Here is an 18,081-nt window from a genome sequence, read left to right as displayed (position 1 = left end):
TAGTGTTTTAAGATGTACCAGTATTATTTCATATTTTTCAAAATATTATTTAAATATTATTTAATAAAATATATTATAAAAATATGAATATAGAAATATATGAATATTATATATCTATACATTAAGATATAATATATATATATATATATATATATATATATATATATTTTTATTAATTATTCACCGGTATTATTTTATATTATATATTTATATATTTTATATTACAAATAAAACATGCCATGCATGACCTGAAGTGGCTCACCGCTTTATTTTAATGGTTAAAAGCATTTCTACAATCCAAACGTTCAGTTTCAGTTGATAATGACAGAAACAGCATATGGAAAAATGCAATAACATGATTTAAATATGTTTGATATAAATATCCATTTCATTTTTCCATTTCTCTCTGTTGTTCAGGAGAACATCATCAGTTCAATCGTGACTTCAAAGCATCACAGGATCGTCCTCTTTGAGAAAGATTCCTCTCAGATAAATAATCCCATCAAACACACTCCTGCTGTTAATGCGCCGCGTGTGTAAACATGTCAAACTGCATTTGTTGTTGGAAAAACCAATCATTCGCTCCAAATTAATTCAGAATTCAGTCTCATAGTGATTAACATGAAAGTAGTTCTATGTTCATGAATGAGAAGAAGTGATTCATTTCAGATGTTTACCTTCTCAGAATCCGCTCGAGTGTGTCATGTGACCTCAACATACACAAATGTCAGAAGCAGCGCTGTTGTTTCTTGCGTCTGGTTTCTCTTTCCCGAGGCAGCGATGCTTCTGTTGACCTTTCGTCCGAGCGGATGATTTACGCGTGACTCCAGGTGTCAGATATGCTGTTTGTCTGAGAAACTTCTACATCAGGGTTTCTCTGTGTCAGAGTGCCCTGAAGTTTATACGAAAGTAACTTTCTTCAGGAAGATATTATGCATTTATTGCCTTTTTGTTGTTTATTATTGGTCTGAAATGGTTGGACTACATGCACTAGATATTATTATGCTTTTTTGGTGTGTGATATAAAGCTGTTTGTGAATGTAAAAGTATCAAAGATTTCAAAGTTTTTGTGTCCTAAACAGCCTGAAACGAGTCGTCAGTAGGTTTGGAACTAATTTGCATAATGCCAGTCTATGGTCTTCATTGGCTGAATGGCGTCTCTTTGCCCCGCCCTCAAACTTTGTAGTTGTATCTGAGACTGGAAGAGTTTGGTTCGTGTTGTTCATGTCGAGAAGACGCTGTTTTCAAAGAGATTGATACGGTAAAACCGACGCCATCGTTACTGTTCGTATCACTGTGAATCAAGAGCTGAGATTCAGATATGATAATGAGCGTTTGGTTTCTGGCCAATCACAGCAGACTGGGTCATCTGACCAATCAGAGCAGGGCGGGGTTTAGAGAGACCGAATCTTTGAACAAACTGCTTCAGACTGAACAAAGTGCTGATGCTGCAATGGATATTATGAGAAAATTAAAATGTTTTTTTTACCTTGGATTCACGTAAACTGATTGTAGGAGACGCCAAAACAACTTTAGGAACCTTTAATATAGCATAATAGGGGCACTCTATAGCATTTTATTCATATATGATAATCATACAGAAAAAAAACTATTAAATTCAAGTATTATATAAGTTGTAAGGACAACTATGTGTATTTGAAGCAATATTACTTGTTAGAAAAAAATATCAAGTTCGAATTGGTAGAGAAAATATGTTTTTGAAAAAATGTAAAGAAGAAAATTTTTAAAGATTTAGTACATTTTGTTTAGGTCTTTTTTCACCGTTGTAATAAATAAATAACTTATTAATTACATAATTTTTTAATTTATAGGCCTAAATGTTTAATTTTCTTTATTCTGATAACTAGCGCTGGATATCAACACAATTTTACCGATTCGATTCGATTACTATTTACATGCTTTCGATTTATGAGTCGGTACTACTATAATAATATTGAAGGTCAAATTAACTTATTTATATACAAACACTTAAATTACACTCAATGATGTTTTTATTATAAATAAAGTTTAGAATTACATAATCATATTTCAACATTTAAATCGCAGCTGTCATAACTGATTTATTCAAACATGCATTAAATATTGAAGAACATTAAAACTTATAATGAATATGTAACGGTGCATAGCTATATCTATCAGAATGTTTCTTTCTAGAGTTCACTTTTCTAGCTGACTAATGAGTTTATGGTCACTGAATATGTTTTTCTGAGGTAAATGTGACGTTACGTGACATTGTTTAAGTTTTATTGACGTCTTTCCGAGGTTGAAAGCACTGATTGAGCGATTACACGACACATGATACGGATTTCAGTAAGTTGTACTGTATATTTGAACATACCTTCAGATGTTCATGCATGTTTATTTCGCTGTAACTGGTATTAAAGCGGAGGAGAGGATGATCACATGCTTCTCTTTAACTGAGGCGCTAAAGCGATCTGTCACGCCACATTAAACAGCGCCAAAACGCTATTTATTTTTTGAATTTCATAATAAGATGGACGTCATTTGAAATCTGAGACTTTGCTTCATATCAAAAGTAACAAAGATTATTGCGATTTATTGGATGGGAGGCGCTACATATTCTTCTCATTCATCAACTGAAAACAGACTAGACTAATCGATTCTTGGGATTTAAGAATCGATATCGGTTCATAAAAATGAGAATCGATTAAAATTGAGAAACTGATATATCCAGGATACCAGGAGGACGCAGAAGGAATGTCTTCGTCCATTATGATCTTCCCTCCATCTCTCTTCAGATTTACGACTGGCTGTAAAAATCCCTGTGAAGAAAAAACTGTGAATTTATGTGTGCCATTCTTTGAACTTCTGATTCTCCTAATGTTCTTGGCGTGACCGTAATTTCAGCTCAAACAGATGTAAATGGCTCTTACGTTGAGGAGAGGGCCGGTCTGTGTAGTCAGAACATGTAAATATGATTTTCAATGGAGAATCAAAGACGATCACATTGAAATACCTGCAGACAGAGATAAACATGAACACACGTAACCAGGTCACACACTACATTTCCACCGAATAAGCGACAGAATCAGCGTACAGATTGATTTGGCACGCTCACTGATGCATTACATGTGAACCGGCAGAAACGTCACAAAAATGTGTGTGTAACTTCTGAGCAGCAGCGTCTCTAGATTATCTGACACACATTTGTGGATGATCTGATGAAAGATACAGGACGAGATTCATGAAGATGGTTAAAATAATTCTAAATAATGAAAGGAAAATAATATTTAAAGACATTTATAATGTGACTAAAGATTATATTTCAAATAAATGCTGTTCTTTTGAATGTTCTATTCATCAAAGAATCCTGAAAAATAAACTGATTCTACAAAAACATAATAGTCATAAATGTTTCTTGAGCAGCAAATCATCATATTAGAATGATTTCTGAAGGATCATGTGACACTGAAGACTGGAGTAACGATGCTGAAAATTCAGCTTTGATCACTGGATATAAATTGACACTTTACTATATATTCACATAGAAAACTGCTATTTTAGATTGTAATAATATTTCACATTTTTTACTGTATTTTTGATCAAATAAATGCAGCTTTGGTGAGCAGAAGAGACTATTTAAAAAAAACCCATACTGACCCTAAACTTTTAAACAATATTGTTCTTGTAATTCCTGTTACCGCAACTTAAATAATTGCATGGTTGCAAGTTAAAAATTCTAATTTATTGTTTTAATTAAACCTTTTAAGTTGCAACATTATTTTGTTGACATAATAATGTTGATCATTACATCAACTTAAAATCGTCTGTAATTTAAACTCAAATTTCTGCGTTAATTAAGTTTTAATTAAATTGCAGTAGGGTCATTGACGAATAAGTTTTTTAAAAGTGTAAAAAAACATAATGGAGATATAATTAATTTTGAAGTTTTATTAAGTGCTATTAATGAGATTATGTGGTTTTTATAATCAATTAACACTGCTTGTGTCATTTTTTACAAGATGGACAAAATTTGTCACCAAAAAAGTAATTCGGTTTTACCGAATGACACTTTTGGTTTTACCGAATGACGATATTTTCAAACAATGCTAATAGGCTGATATCTAGCTAGCTAACAAAAGGACAATCAAACATTTTATATTTAGTACAAGTTTTTAAAATATTGCAACATTTTCCATGTTTTATAGCGGTTATACCAAATGACCTGATGTTTCGGGACATGTGTATGATCAAGTGAAAATATGAATTTTTCAAATAGTTAAGAGAGAGTTAGTGACTTTACTTCATGACCATGTGGTCCTCTGCAGGTGTCTGAATGATGTCACATCCTGTCACATGATATTGACCTGCATGTCTTGATCCAAAATGGTCCCTTTATATTGGTTACTCCAAATGACATCAATGAAGTTCATTCTTTCTCATAACAAAGCAACGACTTCTACACATAATTTTTAATACCATTGTTCACTATATTGATATATGATGTTATAAAATCATGCCAGAATAAAAAAATATACACATTTATTACATTTTAAGATATTTTAATCACAAATGAAATGGCTGTATTGGCCTTTGGACGGTTAAACCGAATGACCTTTTGACACTTCAAAATCTTTAAAATACCTTTAAATGTAGCAAAATATAATTAAACCTTTTGGATTCAATAAAATAGATTTAGTTGTACTACCTTACATACTCTGGATATCATATCTGTGTTTTTTATTATTATTAAGGCCTTTGGACAAAAAAAATGACAATTCGGCAATTCAGCAGTGGATTTCTAGTTCCCAGCATGCTGGATAAGGAGAATAAATGTTAAAATTAAGTGTTATTTTATGTGTTTTTTATGTTCTTTTTTTATGTCTTTTAGCATGTGCTATGATAGCTGTTTTGAACTGAAATAGATAAGATTAATTGGTTCCAGGACTCTAAGTAGTTGGAGCAACTTAATTTTTTTGAGTAATCAACTTAAAAATTTGTGTTTTTGCTACAAATTAAATTGTAGCCTGTTGGTTGAACATAAATTCGCTCAAAGTTGTCATAACTCAAAAAAATTGATACAAACACATTATTTTTTATAGTGTACGCCATCGTCACTGACATTTTCTTCCAAAACAGAGAATGCAACCAAATATTATATTATAGCCTCACAAACTCATTTATGTGGATTTATATATAAGCTTATTATTTATGGATATTGTATAAGAGAATCACACATCTCAAACACATTCATACAGAAAGTTCACGGAGTCGAGGATTGTGTGCGACTGCAGTAAGCCTCAGATCACATGATCGTCCCTGCTGTGTGAACTTACACAGATCCTGCTCTAATGCGTCTGCTGCATTATTTATGCATACAGTAGCAACACATGCAGTTTGCGGAGAACATGACTTGTACTTTTTGGCGGTGAGTTGTGAAGGACTTGATTTCCCAGGAGAGCCGTTTCGTCTCTGCATGTGCATTTGCTCGGCGAGGAAAAAGCTCTGGGAGAAATGGTTATCTCCCTCCATAAAACGCGCGTATTGTTATTTTCTCTGGAAGGCTATTAAAATAGACATCGTTTCAAATGCATAATTACAGTGCGGTGATTGACTGCCGTGCATTTAAAGCAGCTCTCTGCTCGTAAAAATCATTTTAGCTGCTATTTCACAGCAGGAATAATGTTTGGCCTTCGACTTGTTTTGTAAAAGCGTAAATCCAGCCTGATTAGAGGCTAAGTGTGCATCTCTGTAGCAGCGCTGATGGGTTCGATCTCAGACGTCACTTTACCGACCAGAACTGGACAAAATCACAAGCTTTAATCTATGGAAAACCATTTATGCCACATAGGGGGGAAAAATATTAAGATCTTAAAAACTTAGTCATGACAAGTCTTGGAATAGTTTTAGCATGTTATCGAATATGGCAATGTTAATGTAATTGGTTTTGGCCGACTATATCTGCTATGCTGTCGCTGTTGTTAATTATTGCTGCTGTTGCAGAGCATTACTGCTAATAAAAACACAGACTCGCTGCTGTGAGCATGTGAGATCTGCTGCTGCTGAATCCCACAGCAGATCTAGGCAGGTGGAGCTGGGGAGGTGGAGGCGTTCAGAGGAACTGTTTAAATGTTGAGCAAGCAATCTCATTGGCTGCAGGATCAGCAGAGGCCAATCAGATTGCACAATACGGTAATGGTGTGATTGCTTTGCAGACTGTGCCCTCTAGAGACTGAACTAGATATTTCTAATTCTAAGATAAAAGCCCATTTTATTACATTAAAAGTCATGTTCATCTCAATTTCAGCTTTTCATCTCATAATTTTGATTTATGTCAGTTTTCGACTTGTCACACTTTTTACTTTTTATTTTATGACTATGAAAATATAGTTTTGACTTTTTATTTGCATGATTTTCATGTCATTTTTATGACTTAGTATGCCATAATTATGACTTAGTATGTAATAATTTTGACTTTTATGTCATAACTTACTTAGTGTGTCATAATTATGACTTTTACTCATAATTATGCCTTAGTATGTCATAATTTTGATGTAATAATTGAATTAGTATGTCATAAGTTTGACTTTTTATGTAATAATTGACTTAATGTGTCATAATTATGACTTTTAATCTCGTAATGTATGCCTTAGTATGTCATAATCTTGTCTTTTATTGTAATATTTGACTTGATTTAGTACGTCATAATTTCAATTTTTTATTTTTTTAGCCAGACATTTAAATGTATGCTTCAGAAATGAATTGGATGATTAAAGTGAAATAATTAATAAAATAAGATAAAATAATAAAATAAAATAATAAAAAAATAAATAAAGAAATATAAGAAAATTAGCGGAACTTGATTTTATCCATCAGGAATTAATTGGATTATTTAAAGTAAAATAATGTATAAAATAAGATAATTTAAAAAAATAAAAGAAAAGAAAATCGCTAAATCTAGATGTGGTTTTGTTTCATGTTTATGTTTCATGTCTTACACAGCTATGCTATCTTGCCATGTGCTCCCCTTTGTCATGTGATTCCCTTGTCCTCATGTGATCATGTCATGTGCTTATTGGTTAATTGTTTAATCATGTTCACAGGTGCAGTGTTGCCAAGTCTGTGGTTTTCCTGCAACACTGTTACCGGGGGTTGTTTTTCAAGTCCGCAGGTTGAAGCGACCTCAAATAACATGACATTTATCCTCTGGAATGCGAATTTTACTAGGGGAATCCCGGCAAAAACGTGGATTTTACCCCATGGAACGCGATTGGGCTAGTTTTAGGCTACTGTAGTTAATTTGGCGGGGTTTATATTGACCTCATGTTTCCTCTGTCTCTTGTCTGGTATTGTTTGTGTGAGTTTGTTTGTGTTTGTATTTAAGTTCATGTTTCAAGTCAAGCTAGTCATGCTCTGTTAAGTCTTTATTTATTTTTTTGTATTTTTGGAATAAAACTGCACATGGGTTCATCAAACTTGCCATCAGTGGACTGCTTGTTACAAGCTTTAATTAACATTACTGAACAACAGCCTCTGCGGTTTCAGCATGAACATTAAATTGCGAGGAATTTTTATGAAATGTTTTTTTCTTTAACATGCACTGATTAATCATGGCCAGAAACATTAATTAAGAAAGGAAATCAAGTCAATTCTTTATTCCTAAAACATATAAAACCAGATGGTTCATACGCAGTGATGGTTTGTTTCAGTTTTGTGTTTCTAACCTGCAGAAGTGGGCCAGTCTCCTGTAGCTCCAGGAACACACAATCTCTCATTGTACACATCTTAAACATGTTACATAAGCCACACATCTGCGTTATATAAGCATTCTGAATAATAACGTCGGGGTGAGGGGGGGGCAGAAAATGCAAATAGTGTCTGCAGTGACACTGCTGGAGTCTGAACACCACAGATCTCCACTGATAAACACAATAACATATGAGTTATTGTTTGTAATATTTCAGGATGAACACCTACTGGACCGAAGCAACTTAGGTTTTTACAAGTTTATCCATATATAATGTTTTATAGAGAAATCATGAGTGTTAAATATGATCCATCAGGCTTTTGAGGAACGTTTATTTTTTCATCTCTCAATCATCAATGTATTGCATTGCATTATAATGCGTTTTGCATCCTAAAATCAAAAAGTTTAGGCCTCTGAGTAAAACAGGTTGTTTTCCCCTCCATATTCTCACTATATCATACTGATTTATCAAATATGAACAAAAAAACACATGCAACTTAAAAAAAATTAAAAAAAATAATAAATAAATATATATATATATATATATATATATATATATATATATATATATATATATATATATATATAGTTTGATATAAAAATATTAAACATAAATATTTTTTAAATAAAAGTAAATATTTTTATGGTCTTAATAATATATTTTAATCATTTAAATATTGAAACTATTTTATTGAAATATTATTATTTAAAATAATAAACAAATATCCTCCATAATATATATAGTTTGATATAAAAAATATTAAACATAAATATTTTTAAATAAAAGTAAATATTTTTATGGTCTTAATAATATATTTTAATCATTTAAATATTGAAACTATTTTATTGAAATATTATTATTTAAAATAATAAACAAATATCCTCACACACACACACACACACACACACATATATATATATTTTTTTACATTTATATTTATTATTTAAAAATATTAAATATAAATATTTTTAAATAATAAATATAAAAAATATATATATATTTTTATATTCTTTATAATATTTCAAATTAAAATTAAATTAATTTTAATATTTTAAAAAATGTAATATTGAAACTATTTTATTGAAATATTATTTAATATAATTTAAAAAATGTAATTAATTAAAAAAAAATTCTTAAATATTTTATAGCTATATAAATATATATATATAATTACATAATATATTGTTAATATATTAAATATAAATATGTTTAAATAAAAGTAAATATTTTTTAGTCTTTATAAAATTTTAAAATTAATAAAAAAAATAATTTTAATATTTAAAAAGTAAATATTGAATCTTTTATTGAAATATTATTAATTAAAAAATATTCATAAATATTTTTATAGCTTATATATATATATAAATATATATATGTGTTTTATCTACCTATATAAAGTATATTATAAGTATATATATATATATATATATATATATATATATATATATATATATATATATATATTGTTTGTGTAAAAAAAATACTTATACATATTATATATGAATGGTTTTGCATAGGACCTTATATATATATAAAATGCAAAAATATCCATATGCAACATAATATTCCCTTCTCACACTGCTTTGGAAAATATAGTGACAGTCCATAGACAGAGAGATCAGAGAAACTCAGTTCAGCGTCAGTGATCTTCATGAAGAGCTCGTCTAACTCCGGCTGACCAAACTGTCCTTTTGTCCTCAAGCTTTACGGCCTTTTTTACTGCCAGAGCATCCGTGTTTTTAACGAGTTCTTTAACATTACGGCGAAAACTTTCATGAGAACGGCATACACGTTTCATAGCTGGTTATTAAGTTTTGATGTGGTAATATAACACAACTTTCATGTCACTGGACCTAAAGCCCACACTATGAATATTCACGCTTTCCCAGTTTTATTAATGAGGAAGACGAGCGCCTGACCTTTATCATCCGATGGCCTCATGATGGAAAAGATCAATCCTGTATTTTAATGACGATAAGCAGCAGTCGTTCAGTAGCAGAAATTTATATCCATACATTATTTACTTACAGAAACCTTTCTCAGTAATCGTGACACGAAGCCGGGGGGAAAATAATCACCATTAGAGGACTAGTTAATGTTACGAAGGCTTTCTGCCGCTCTCCTAAAGCATTATCAGGTCATTCAAAAGCAATTACCTTTTTCGTGTGAACTTTAAAATTAAATGTCAAGATCCCAATGTGCATTAGGCTAACTGCCGGCGTCATTATAATCTCATCCGTGTTCTTGATGGGAAACTACAGAAAGTCAGAAACTTTAACCAGCTTGACCTGTAGCACCTTCTTAAACACTCGGAGCTGTTAATATATATATATATATAACTATATTTTCTCTGAACTATCCCTGTACAATCATCTCAAATCACCTGCTCAGCAGAAGCACACGCTCCGTGGGAAGCTTTGATCAGATCCTAATCTCCAGACACGTCAGGGGTCAGAGGTCATCAGCATATATTGATTCTGGGTCGAGGACGCGGCCTCTTGAACACCTGTAAATAAAAAGCACAAGTTAATTTCCTCACTGATGCGGCAGCGGCATTAAAGTTTAATGCGGAAATCGTCCGGCACAAATACTGCGGTGAAAAAAGTTGCACATTCTTGTGAAAATTTAATGCCAATCTCCCCCTGACAATCCAGACACAATGTCACTTCAGCCATTCTGCTTCTGCTTCCTTCAGCGTGTCCTTAGATTTTCTCTGTGCAGCTGAAAGACGTGTGGAAGTCCATCATTCATTCAGATGCAGCAGGTGTGTGACTGAAGATCCTCCGACGGCACAAACACCTTCAGAAACAACAGAATCCTTCAATCAGTGGAAAAACAACAAAACAAAAACATTATATTTCAGATGATCATGTCCAGTTCAATCAAATGAAAAAAGTTTGATTTTAATGATATTTAAGCACCCTCGCTTTGTTTTCCCCACCTAATTCTCTTTACTGCATTGTGAAAAAGAGTATTTATATTTTACTATTTATACTGTTTTATTATAATTCATATATATATGTATTATATATTTATTATATAATTAATTGTATATATATATATATATATATATATATATATATATATATATATATATATAAAACTTTTATAAAATTATTTGTACTATATATTATATTAATTTATATATTAATATTTTATTATATATCAATATATAATTTTATACATACACATATGTATTATATATTTATTATATAATTAATTCTATATTGTATATATTTATTTTTGTTTATTTTATTATTAATAAACTATATATATATATATATATATATATAACTTTTATAAAATTATTTGTATTATATATTATATTAATATATATATTAATATTTTATTATATATCAATATATAATTTTTATACATACACATATTTATTATGTATTATATATTTATTATATAATTAATTCTATATTGTATATATTTGTTTTTATGTATTTTATTATTAATAAACTGTATTATTTATACATATATATATATAAAATTTATACAATTATTTGTATTATATATTATATGAATTTATATATTAATATATTATTTATTATTTTAATATATCATTTTTTTATACACGTACACATGTATTTTTTATATTTTTATTATATATATATTATATATTATATGAATAAATCTAATATATTATTTATTATATATTAATATATTTTTTACACACATACACATGCATTTTATATATATTTATTATATATATTATATATTTATTATATAATTAATTGTATATTGTACATATTTATTTTATTATTAATAAACTGTATTATAACTTATAAATTATGTATTATATATTATCTGAATTTATATATTAATATATTATTATATAATATTATATATTTATTATATAATTAATTCTATATTGTATATATTTGTTTTTTATGTATTTTATTATTAATAAACTGTATTATTTATACATATATATATAAAATGTATAAAATTATTTGCATTATATATTATATGAATTTATATATTAATATATTATTTATTATTTTAATATATAATTTTTTTATACACGTACACATGTATTTTGTATATTTTTATTATATATATATTATATATTATATGAATAAATCTAATATATTATTTATTATATATTAATATATTTTTTACACACACACATGCATTTTATATATATTTATTATATATATTATATATTTATTATATAATTAATTGTATATTGTACATATTTATTTTATTATTAATAAACTGTATTATAACTTATAAATTATGTATTATATATTATCTGAATTTATATATTAATATATTATTATATAATATTATATCATTTTTATACACAAACGCACATATGCATATATATGTATGTGTGTCTACGTATATATATATATTTCTCTTTATATTGTATTATAACCTACTGCAATGGAAAAAAGTACATTATATATATTGTAAAATATGACATTTTTTTAAATGTACTTTTTTTTTTTTTTTTTTTTTGTTTTTAAATGATGTTAATTCCACTTAAAAAAAAAAACTATCTTTACTATCTTTTCTTTTGATTTTGGGGTTTAGTATAAAAACAATTAAACTATATATATATTATTTTTCTTTTTGATTTTGGGGTTAATTATGGAAAAAAATAAGAATTAATACATTTTTATTTATTTTTTTTTAATACTTTTTTTAATTGTAATTTTTTTTCTTTTGCTTTTAAATGATGTTCATTCCACTTTTAAAAACTATCTTTACTATAAAAATGTAATTTTGTATAAAAATAATTAAACTAATTTTTTTTCTTTTGATTTTGGCATTAATCATAAAAAAAAACATGAGAATGAAATTTTTAAGAATTATTTTTAAGAATGAAATTAAGAATTATTACAAGAATTACTGAAACATTCCTCCTCATGAATTAATGAAACCAAATTATTACAATAATTAATAAAAAAAATTTTCTTTTGATTCTGAAGTTAATTAAGACATTTTAGGCCCTGTCCACACGAACACGTTTATTTTCAAAACCGCAGCTTTTTCTATGCGGTTTGGCCGTTCATCCACACGCAAACGCAGTATCCCGTCACTGAAACTGAACATTTTGGAAAACTCCTGCCAGGGTGAAGATGTTTAGAAACTTGTGATGTCGGAACAGGAACCGGTAATAACCTTTTTACCAGAGGCTTCTGATTGGCCAACGTGGCTTTACAGTTAGGGTTATATCGCCACCTGTTGGTTTGGCATGCTCTTGACATCGCTTCATACCATGTTTTTGCATTTTCATGGACACAATTTTATTTTAAATGAAGGAAGAAAAACTCCATATATAAAAAATACCCATGTTTTTGTGGCCACGTCTGTGGATGTGAGAGCAGGAGAGACTCTATAATCATCCTAAACTAACGCAGAACTGATAAACCCATTTACAGTCCAGATCCTCCCTTTCTACAGCCGCGTTCCTCTGATAGCTTCTCTCAGTGGAGATAAAGCACAACATGTCGTCCACGTGAACAGAAAGGAGGACAGCTCTATCTCTGAGACTGATGAACAGCGTCCGGTCCAGAGGAGAGCAACACTCCATAGATCATCCACGAGGAAATCATGTGTCTCTCTAAATCAGCCCATAAAAGTGTCGGAAACGAGCTGAAGCTCCTCCATCTTTATCAAGGTCAGGGGTCAGAGGATGACAGGGTCACTGCAAAGGTCACATGCTGATAAAAACACAAAATGACAGAGTTTTAGAGTGAACATGTGTAGGAAACACTTGAACAGGAGAATTTGAGCGATGCAATGTCTGCTAAAGTTAGGGCTTTACACAAGGTTGGTAAATATTTTGTTTGTTTCAGTGCATGATTGGCTTAGTAAACATCACTAATACACAAACAATGGGCAAAATGTAGTCAGCCCATATAGTCACACACACTCTTCCTGCGCTAAACACACACACGTGTGAAGTCCTGATAATGGCCGTCGGGTGTCATCAGTCATGGCGGCCGGTGGCGGGAACTCTTTCTGCTCACGTAGAGAGGCAGACGAAGGTTAAGCCGGCGTATTAATTGTCCTAATGTGCTGTGGGGACTGACCTGCTATGATATGGAGCCGGGTAACGCGAGGTAAGTCAAAGACTCACGGTAATGTCCATCGTTAATTATGACACAGCAATCTACAGCCATTCGTCATGTTGGAATCGCGAGCGCGCGTCCTCCCCTCATATCACCCCGGCGGGAACACAATGGCGGGAGAAACACTGATCCGTCGTGATGGATGTTTGAAGCCTTGGAAAGTTGATGGGTCAGCGCTGCTTCGTCATGAACATTTAAGCCTTATCAATTTAAATATTCATGCTCAGTCAAGAAGATGGCGAAAGGGAATTCAATTTGTTACTCGCGCGATGTGTGGGAAGTTTAAAGCGCGCACCCGCGAATACTGAATTGAGCTCTCTTTCTTGTCTTATTGTGCTTGAATAGACATATTCAAGCAAAATTATGTCAAAATGCCAGTCTTGGCAAGTAGTCATACATAGTCAGTTATGTCTTAACTGAATGTAAATATGTGTAACAGTTAGGGCTGGGTAAAAAATATTGATCTCTAGATTATAATCGATTCTCATTTTTATGAACCGATATTGATTCTTAAATCCCAAGAATCGATTAGTCTAGTCTGTTTTCAGTTGATGAATGAGCAGAATATGTAGCGCCTCCCATCAAATAAATCGCAATAATCTTTGTGCTTTGTTACTTTTGATATGAAGCCCAAATGACGTCCATCTTATTATGAGATTCAAAAAATAAATAGCGTTTTGGCGCTGTTTAATGTGGCGTGACGGATCGCTTTAGCGCCTCAGTTAAAGAGAAGCATGTGATCATCCTCTCCTCCGCTTTAATACCAGTTACAGCGAAATAAACATGCATGAACATCTGAAGGTATGTTAAAATATACAGTAAAACTTACTGAAATCCGTATCATGTCTCGTGTAATCGCTCAATCAGTGTTTCAACCTCGGAAAGACGTCAATAAAACTTAAACAATGTCACGTAACGTCACATTTACCTCAGAAAAACATATTCAGTGACCATAAACTCATTAGTCAGCTAGAAAAGTGAACTCTAGAAAGCAGCATTCTGATAAATATAGCTATGCACCGTTACATATTCGTTATAAGTTTTAATGTTCTTCAATATTTAATGCATGTTTGAATAAATCGGTTACGACAGCCGCGATTTAAATGTTAATATTTTTAAAAAACGAACTGGAGTAGAAATATGATTATGTAATTCTAAACTTTATGTATAATAAAAACATCATTGAGTGTAATTTAAGTGTTTGTATATAAATAAGTTAATTTAACCTTCAATATTATAGTAAAGTAGTACCAGCTGACTCCCATGTGTAGTTTACAGTGTACTGTAACTGAAATACTACATCCAAAATAATCGATTTCAAATCGAATCGAATCGAAATCGTAATCGAATCGAAAGCATGTGAATAGTAATCGTGAAAATTGTGTCAATACCCAGCCCTAGTAACAGTAGCTCTTAAAGGGACAGTAGCCTAATATTCCTGTTGCTGTCTGTGTTTTTGATGTTAAAGGTGCCCTAGAACCAGTTTTTACAAGATGTAATATACGTCTAAGGTGTCCCCTGAATGTGTCTGTGAAGTTTTAGCTCAAAATACCCCATAGATTTTTTTTTTAATTAATTTTTTTAACTGCCTATTTTGGGGCATCATTAACTATGCACCGATTCAGCGCACGGCCCCTTTAAATCTTGTGCTCCCTGTCCCCCGAGCTCTCGACTATAATACAGTGCATTTACAAAGTTCCCACAGCTAATATAACCCTCAAATGCATCTTTACAAGATGTTCGTCATGCATACTGCATGCATGCGTCGGATCATGTGAGTATAGTATTTATTTGGATGTTTACATTTGATTCTGAATGAGTTTGAGGCTATGCTCCATGGCTAAAGTTAGCATTACACACTATTGGAGAGATTTATAAAGAATGAAGTTGTGTTTATGAATTATACAGACTGCAAGTGTTTAATAATGAAAATAACGACAGTCTTGTCTCCATGAATACAGTAAAAAAAGATGGTAACTTTAACCGCATTTAACAGTACATTAGCAACATGCTAACGAAACATTTAGAAAGACAATTCACAAATATCACTAAAAATATCATGTTATCATGGATCATGTCAGTTATTATTGCTCCATCTGCCATTTTTCGCTGTTGTTCTTGCTTGCTTACCTAGTCTGATGATTCAGCTGTGCACAGATCCAGACGTTAATACTGGCTGCCCTTGTCTAATGCCTTGAACATGGGCTGGCATATGCAAATATTGGGGGCGTACATATTAATGATCCCGACTGTTACGTAACAGTCTGTGTTATGTTGAGATTCGACTGTTCTTCGGAGGTCATTTAAACAAATGAGATTTATATAAGGAGGAGGAAACAATGGAGTTTGAAACTCACTGTATGTCATTTCCATGTACTGAACTCTTGTTATTCAACTATGCCAAGATAAATTCAATTTTTAATTCTAGGGGACCTTTAATCAAGCAAAAAAAAAAAAAAAAAGACAAAGAACAATCACTCATTGCTCTTTAATGAACAACTTTTGTAACGTTAACAAGGATTATTAATTAATATTAATAAATATCTAAACGTTCTTAAATCAAGATGCATTTACTAAAGTCTTGTTTTATGAAAAATCAATCAAAAGTAAGTGATTTGATGCTTAAAACAAGAAAAATATCTGTCAACATGGTGAGAAAAATAATCTTGTTTTCCCTCTGAATTAAGTTTATTTTTCTGACCGATATTTGTCTTCTATTTTAAGCATAAACTCACCAAATTATGATCCATTTTTCGGTAAACAAGACTTATTATCGTAAGTCATTTTGCTAAATGTATCTTGATTTAAGAATGTTTCTAGATATTTGTACTGGAAAACAAGACAAAAATACTAAGTAAGAAAAAACATTTGAATGAAATGCAGGGTGCTTTGGATAAAAGTCATAAATGTAATATAAATTGCAAATAAATGAATAAGGACAGACAAAATGCACCTTAACGCAAATCAACTGCAAAAGCAATGAAATGCATGATCAAACAAACAGGAAAACAATAAACCAGACGGAGCATCACTGAGATCTCTGGTGGTCTGAAAATGTGCTGCTTTTCTTTGCTCGGTCTGATTTTCATGAACTGAATTTTATGCCTCATTTCCCATCCTGCCAGTTTCCTCAGTGTCTGTTTGTGCATTACTGAGTTTGCCATTTCTGTTCAATTACTGGCGAAAACAAGGAACTCTAAAGACTGTTCAGTTTTAAAACGTGATGTTTAGTCAACTACACAAATGAGATTTAACAGCGGCTTTGATTTGCTTTCAAGCAACGGAAAGCACTGATCAACCAAACTGTATTTATTCCATTCGGTGCATTCAGCCGTTGGAAGACAAAAGCTGTGTGTTAATGTTTGTGTATCTGAATATGAGTGTGAATGTCTTAACTTTTAACTTCTCTTGATTTCAGAATGAACAGATGAAAGTCAACATGGAATCAAAACTGACTCTCAGTTCATGGTTCAACAGGCGTAATCTCGACACGTCTGGAGAGACGGGAAAATACAGGTGGACAATAAATCATATGTAATGATTCTATTATACAGATGCAGCAAACAGACACTTACTGACAGACAGTATTTGTTTCTGAAAGCGTTTTTTGATCTGCTGACATCATTTGATGTGTTTCTGAGGCTTTTTCTTCACATGCAAAATTATGACACATTTCATCTCTTCCTCTTCCAAAACAGCAAGGATATTTGGAGCATCACATTCCTGATTCTCTGTGTTCAAGCATTAATCCAGAGTTTCATCAGTTCCTCTATGAATCAGGAATGCTGAACAACAATACAGCAGAGCACTTCTCTAGTTTGTCATCAAATGCAAATCTTTAGAGTTATTATAAGAGTTGTCCAGTGAACAAACAAATTCACATCTGCACAAATTAAGATCGATCAATTATTTATTCCTCTCAACCAGAGGAAACAGAATGTTTATGCATCAAGGAATTATTTGGCATGAATTTGTTCAAACTCCGGCTGTTTCCATTTTTCTGACAAAATCTCACTTCTGCAGGGAAATCCTGGAGGTCAAGGTTTAGCTGGTTATCCTGGTCCATGTCATAACTACACCATTCTGCAGGCAAATTAGTATTAATTCATATTTATATTATTTCATTAATATTAATGTCCGAAATCATCTGCGGCTAAATCTTAAATCTTAAATACTAAAAGATGAATTAATATTAAATATGTTGCACTAATAATGAATATTAATGCATAAAATCTTTAATTAAATTAAATATTAATATTAAA

At 31.0% G+C, this 18,081-nt stretch overlaps 2 long non-coding RNA genes across 2 annotated transcripts; one reads left to right on the top strand and one right to left on the bottom strand.

The window, feature by feature from the left end:
* Window positions 1-2,548: 2,548 nt before the first annotated feature.
* Window positions 2,549-14,127, bottom strand: LOC125258022. Its single transcript, XR_007182494.1, has 5 exons — window positions 13,781-14,127; window positions 13,035-13,408; window positions 10,114-10,529; window positions 2,916-2,998; window positions 2,549-2,804 (listed from the first exon to the last, which is right to left on the bottom strand). It is a non-coding gene; the product is annotated as an uncharacterized LOC125258022 (long non-coding RNA).
* On the top strand, window positions 13,643-17,702 carry LOC125258024. Its single transcript, XR_007182495.1, has 3 exons — window positions 13,643-13,810; window positions 17,238-17,335; window positions 17,518-17,702. It is a non-coding gene; the product is annotated as an uncharacterized LOC125258024 (long non-coding RNA).
* Window positions 17,703-18,081: the final 379 nt, after the last annotated feature.

The sequence above is a fragment of the Megalobrama amblycephala genome, linkage group LG22, assembly GCF_018812025.1.
Source record: "Megalobrama amblycephala isolate DHTTF-2021 linkage group LG22, ASM1881202v1, whole genome shotgun sequence".
In the NCBI taxonomy this organism is placed as follows: Eukaryota; Metazoa; Chordata; class Actinopteri; order Cypriniformes; family Xenocyprididae; genus Megalobrama; species Megalobrama amblycephala.
The sequence above is the reverse complement of the archived record's forward strand: the minus strand, read 5'-3'. Positions and strand labels throughout refer to the sequence as shown.